The following is a 6,709-nucleotide window of genomic DNA, read 5'->3' on the forward strand; positions in this document are numbered from 1 at the left end:
GAGCAGAAAAACTGGACAAATAGATAATAGTGAAAAAGAAGTCAAAGAGAGGCGCCTGGGTGGCTCAGTCGGTTGAGTGTCCAACTTCGGCTCAGGTCATCATCTTGCAGTTTATGAGTTCGGGCCCCTCGTTGGGCTCCGTGCTGACAGCTCGGAGCCTGCAGCCTGCTTCGAATTCTGTGTCTCCCTCTCTCTCTGTCCCTCCCCTGCTCATACTCTCTGTCTCTCAAAAATAAATAAATGTTAAAAAAAAAAAAAAGAAGAAGTCGAAGAGCTACCTTCCCTTCTGTTGCCCTGCCTTTCCCCTCCAAATCCCAGGCCTGTAGGTTTACGTATGCAAGTACCTTAGAATTATCTGAGTACATTTTAAAATACATATATAGATTTCCTGGCTTCCCAGACTCAATGAACTAGAGTCTCCAAAGTTTGCCCTGACAATCTGTTTTTTCCATTAAGATTTTGTTTTCAAATGTTATGTATGGTGGTTGTGTAAAAAAAGAAAAAAAAAATCCAACAATAAAGACGTGCATAAAATAAAAATGAAGTCCCCCCATTTCTCTCCCACTCCTTCTGAGTTAACAAATGTTATCAATTTATGTATATTATTTCATATTTTTCTTGTATTGGTACAAAAATTAATGGAATCTATACGGGGCGCCTGGGTGGCTCAGTCAGTTAAGTGTCCAACTTTGGCTTGGGTCATGATCTCACAGTTCATGGGTTTGAGCCCCGTGTCGGGCTCTGTGCTGACAGCTCAGAGCCTGGAGCCTTCTTCAGATTCTGTGTCTCCCTCTTTCTCTACCCCTCCCCGGCTCGCACTCTGTCTCACTCTCTCTCAAAAATAAATAGTAAACATTAAAAAAGTTTTTTTTTTTTTTTAAATATAGTCACGGTATATGCAGTAGCCCTTGGACCAATGTTTGGGTGAATTTAAATTAGCCCAAAGCGTGGAAAAACCTGGAATGTCAGCCAACCATTCTTTAAAGCTACTGTAGCCCTGAACCCAAAACCAAGAAAGATCACATGGAGAAAAGAACAACTATCAGAACAACCTCATTTATGAACACAGATGGAAAATTAGAAATAAAATACTAGCAAAGATTGTGGTTAAGCACACACATCTGACTATTCTTTCTCCTAAAACTCCAATAACGTGATAGAGTAAAATAACCTAATACAGCAAAGAGAATGATGATGGACCATCACCAAGCAAGAGACTTCCTAAGCTTTCTGGAAAACAGTAAGTAGAGAGAATTGATGGATGAGACATGGAGTGAGCCCACCGTCCAGAATAAGTGAAGAAAGGGGCCTTTCGCTGAGGAGGGAGCTGGAATGCCCAGCAGAGCCCAAGAGTTGGTAGGGGAGGACAGTAGAGATACAAGGAGATCTAAAAGGAAGCTAAGTGGAAGTCTTTCTATAAACAACTTCCCAAGAGGCCATCCTTGGACCATCCCGCCCCTGCTATCAGCACTCAGGCAGAGCTCACCAGAGAGGATCAACCACAGAAAACAAAGGTTGCCAGGTGGGTAATAATCTCAGAATAGGTCTTCTCCTTTAAAAAAAAAAAAAAGTTTATTTTGAGAGAGAGAGAGAGAGAGAGAGAGGGAAAGAGAGAGAGAGAGAATGTGTAGGGGGAAGGGGCAGGGAGAAAATCCCAAGCAAGCTCTGCACTGTCAACACAGAGCCCTACATGGGGCTCAAACTCAAGAACCATGAGATGATGACCTGAGCCAAATTCAAGAGTCCAGATGCTTAACCAACTGAACCACTCAGGTGCCCTAAGATTTTCTCCTTTTGAGGCGTCTCTTCCTTTCCCTCCCTCTAATTCTGGAAGTCAGCTCCAAGCCCTGTCTTGGCATAATAACAAACCTCTGGAGCCTCTGAGCAGCTTTTCCCTTCAGAGAGATACTGAATGAGGAAACAGATCTAGACTTATACAGTACACAGGAAACTCATACCAGCTACACAGAAATACCAACATGGTTTTTCTCTCTTAAATATAGAAAAGCAAATATAGATCACCGCACACACAAATAGAAGAAAAAGATCAGGATTTTTAAAATCTGGCCTAAAAGGAATAAGGAATTCAGAGAACAGAAAACCTTTAAAAACTACCTATTCAGAGAGATTTTTAAAAGATAATATATCCATAAAAGAATTAACAGATTGCTCTGATAAAGTAACAATCACAGAATAAGAAATTGCTCTTAGAATTTTAAATATAATCGCTGAGGTTAGAAATATAATAGAAGAATTGGCGAATAAAGAAAATATCTTAGGACACAGAACAAAAAGCAAAAGGCCTGGGAAATATGAGAGAAAAAGGTAAGACAAAGAAAATTGATCCAGAAAGTCAAACATTCAGAAAGGGAGGAAAAAAACATGGAAGGTCAGAATTTATCCCAAGTAGTGAACAGACAGTAGTTTTCTAACTGAAAGATTCCAGCAAGTATTAAACATAATAAATGGAAAAGACCCACACCTCAACATACCCTTATAAATTTTGGAACACCAAAAACAAGTGCCATTTCCAAAACTTCCAAAGAAAAACCCTTTTATTGAAGTATAGTTATCATACATGTTATGTCAATTTCAAGCACACGCTATAATGACTAAATAATTCTACACATTACTCAGTGTTCATCACCATAAGTGTAGTCACCTTCTGTCACCAACGTCATTACCATTGTTATTTGACTATTTTCTCTATGCTGTATTTTCATCTCTGTGACTTATTTATTTTGTAACAGGAAGTTTGTACCTCTTAATCCCCTTTTTGTACTGCACCCAACCTCTCACTCACCTCTTCAACAATTTATTCTCTGTATTTAGGATTCTGGGGTTTTTTGTCCCTTTGTTCCTTCATTCTGTTTCTTAATTTCATATATGAATGAAACCTTATGGTATTTGTTTTTCTCTGCTGACGTATTTCACTTAGCATAATATCCTTTAGGTCCAACCATGTTGCAAATGGCAAGATCTCTTTTTTATGGCTGAGTAATATTCCATTGTGTATATATACCACATCTGCTTTATCCGTTCATCTGTTGATGGACACTTGGGCTGCTTCCATATCTTGGCTATTGTAAATAATGTTGCAATGATGTGAGAGTGCATATATCCTTTTCAAATTACTCTTTTAGTTTTCTTTGGGTAAATAGTAGTGGAATTACTGAATCATATGATATTTTTATTTTTCACTTTTTGAAGAAACTCCATACTGTTTTCCATAGTTGTTGCACCAGTGTTCATTCCCACCAAGAGTGCACAAGGTTTCCTTTTTTCCACATCCACACCAACACTTGTTATTTCTTGCTTTCTTTTGGATTCTAGCCATACTGACAGGCGTAAGGTGATATCTTATTGTGGTTTTGGTTCACATTCCCCTGATGATTAGAGATGTTGAGTATCTTTGCATTTGTCTGTTGGCCACCTGTATGTCTTCTTTGGAAAAATGCCCATTTTTAATCAGATTATTATTATTATTATTATTTGTTGTGGAGTTGTGTAAGTTCTTTATATATTTTGGATACTAACCCCTTTCAGATACATCATTTGCAAATATCTTCTCCCATTCAGTAGGCTGCTTTTTTGTTTTGTTGATCATTTCCTTTGCTGTGCAAAAGCTTTTTATTTTAGTGTAGTCCTAATAGTTTAATTTTGCTTTTTTTCCCTTGCCTGAGGAGACATATCTAGCAAAATGTTTCTATGGCCGATGTCAAAGAAATTACTGCCTGTGTTTTCTTCTGGGACTTTTATGGTTTCAGGTCTCACATGTAGGCGCTTAATCTATTTTGAGTTTATTTTGTATATGGTGTAAAAAAGTGGTCCAGTTTCATTCTTTTCATGTAGCTGTCCAGTTTCCCAACACCATTTATTGAAGAGACTATCTTTTTCCCATTGCATATTCTTGTCTCCTTTGTCGTAGATGAATTGACTATAAAAGAGTGGGTGTATTTCTGGGTTCTCCATTCTGTTCCATTAATACCTATGTGTTTATTTTTGTGCCAGCACCATACTGTTTTGATTATGATACCTTTGTAGTATATCTTTAAAATCTGGGAGTGTGATACTTTCAGCTTTGTTCTTCATTCTCAAGATTACTTCGGGGTCTTTTAATTGTTTTATTTCTGTGAAAAATGCTGTTAGTATTTTGTTAGGGATCACATTAAATCTGTAGATTGCTGGGGCGCCTGGGTGGCTCAGTCGGTTGGGCGGCCGACTTCAGCTCAGGTCAAGATCTCGCGGTCCGTGAGTTCGAGCCCTGCGTCGGGCTCTGTGCTGACAGCTCGGAGCCTGGAGCCTGTTTCGGATTCTGTGTCTCCCTCTCTCTCTCTGACCCTCCCCCGTTCATGCTCTGTCTCTCTCTATCTCAAAAATAAGTAAACGTAAAAAAAAAATCTGTAGATTGCTTTGTGTAATATGGACATATTTGACAATATTAAAATTTTGACAATATTAATTCTTCTAATCCATGAGCATGGAATATCTTCTACTATTTGTGTCATTTTTAATTTCTTTCATCAGTGTTTTATAGTTTTCAGGTTTTTCACCCCTTTGGTTAAATTTATTCCTAGGTATTTTATTCTCCTTGATGCACTCATAAATTAGATTTTTTAAATTATTTATTTATCTAATTTAATTTATTTATTTGAGAGAGAGAGAGAGAGAGAGAGAGAGAGAGAGCGCAAGCAGGGGAGAGGGAATAAGCTCCACACTCAGCATGGATCCCACAACCCTGGGATCATGACCCAAGCCAAAATCAAGAGTCAGATGCTCAACCAACTGAGCTACCCAGGTACCCCAGGATTTTTTTCTTAGTTTCTCTTTCTGCTACTTCATTATTAGTATATAGAGGTATATTAATTTTTTATGCTGTGACATTTTTTTAATCAGTTCTAACAGTTTTTTGATGGAGTCTTTAGGGTTTTGTCTACATAGTATCTATATTTAGTATATTATCTATGTATAGTATCGTGTCATCTGAAATAGTGGGAGTTTTACCTCTTCCTTATCAATTTGAATGTCTTTTATTTCTTTTTCTTATCTGATTGCTGTGGCTAGGGCTTCCAGTACTATGTTGAATAAAAGTGATGAGAATGGACATCCTTGTCTTTTTCCTGATCTTAGAGAAAAAGCTCAGTTTTTTATTACTGGGTATGATGTTAGCTGTGGGCTTTTCATATTTCGCCTTCAATAGGTTGCAGTATATTCCCTCAAAACCTAATTTGTTGAGAGTTTTTATCACGAATGGACATTGTACTTTGTCAAATGCTTTTTCTGCATCTATTGAAATGATTTTTGGGGCGCCTGGGTGGCGCAGTCGGTTAAGCGTCCGACTTCAGCCAGGTCACGATCTCGCGGTCCGTGAGTTCGAGCCCCGCATCAGGCTCTGGGCTGATGGCTCGGAGCCTGGAGCCTGTTTCCGATTCTGTGTCTCCCTCCCTCTCTGACCCTCCCCCGTTCATGATCTGTCTCTCTCTGTCCCAAAAATAAATAAACGTTGAAAAAAAAATTTAAAAAGAAATGATTTTTGTCCTTTCTCTTGTTAATATGATGTATCACATGGATTGATTTGTGAATGTTGAATCACCCTTGTATCTCTGGAATAAATCCACTTGATGGTGGCAAATGACTTTTTAAAAACTGTATTGTTGAATTCAGTTTGCTAATATTTTGTTGAGGAATTTTGTATCTATGTTCATCAGAGATATTGGTCTGTAGTTATCTTTTTCTGTAGTGTCTTTGTCTGATTTTGGTATCAGAGTAATGCTGGTAAGTAAGGCCTCATAGAACAAATTTGGACCACAATTTCCCACCTGACTGCAAGATGTTCACTTCAGACCTAAAGGCAATTTAGGACCACTGCTTTCCTTCCTCTTCTATTTTTTTTTTTTTTTTTTTTTGGAATAGTTTGAGAAGAATAGGTATTATCTCTCTTTAAATGTTTGGTAGAATTCACCTGTGAATCCATCTGGTCCTGGACTTTTGTTGGGAGTTTTTTAAAAATTACTGATTCAATTTCATTATTAGAAATTAATCTGCTCAAATTTTCTATTTCTTCCTGATTCACTTTTTGTAGTTTATATGTTTCTGGGTATTTATCCATTTCTTCTAAGTCTTCCAACTTGTTGGTATGTAATTTTTCATAATATTCTCATAATCTTCTGTATTTCCATGGTATCAGTTGTCATTTACCCTCCTTCATTTATGACTTTATTTATTTGCATCCTCTAATATTTATTTATTTATTTATTTATTTATTTATTTATTTATTTATTGATGTGTTTATTTTTGAAGGAGAGAGAGACAGAGCATGAGCAGGGAATGGGCAGAGAAAGAGGGAGACAGAATCGGAAGCAGGCTTCAGGCTCTGAGCTGTCAGCACAGAGCCCGACACAGGGCTCAAACCCATGAGCTGTGAGATTTTGACCTGAACCAAAGTCAGATGCTTAACTGATTGAGCCACTCAGGCACCCCTCGAATCCTCTATTTTTTTTTCCTTGATGAGTCTGTCTAAAGATTTATCAATTTTGGTGATCTCTTCAAAGAACCAGCTCCTGGTTTTAGTAGTCTTTTCTTGTTTTAGCTTCTGTTGCATTTATTTTTCTCTAATCTTTATTATTTCCTTCTTCTATGGGCTTTGAGTTTTATTTTTTCTTCATTTTCTTGTTCCTTAAGGAGTAAGGTCAGGTTGTTTGTTTGAGAT

Source organism: Prionailurus bengalensis, chromosome B3 (assembly GCF_016509475.1).
Source record: "Prionailurus bengalensis isolate Pbe53 chromosome B3, Fcat_Pben_1.1_paternal_pri, whole genome shotgun sequence".
Lineage (NCBI taxonomy): Eukaryota > Metazoa > Chordata > Mammalia > Carnivora > Felidae > Prionailurus > Prionailurus bengalensis.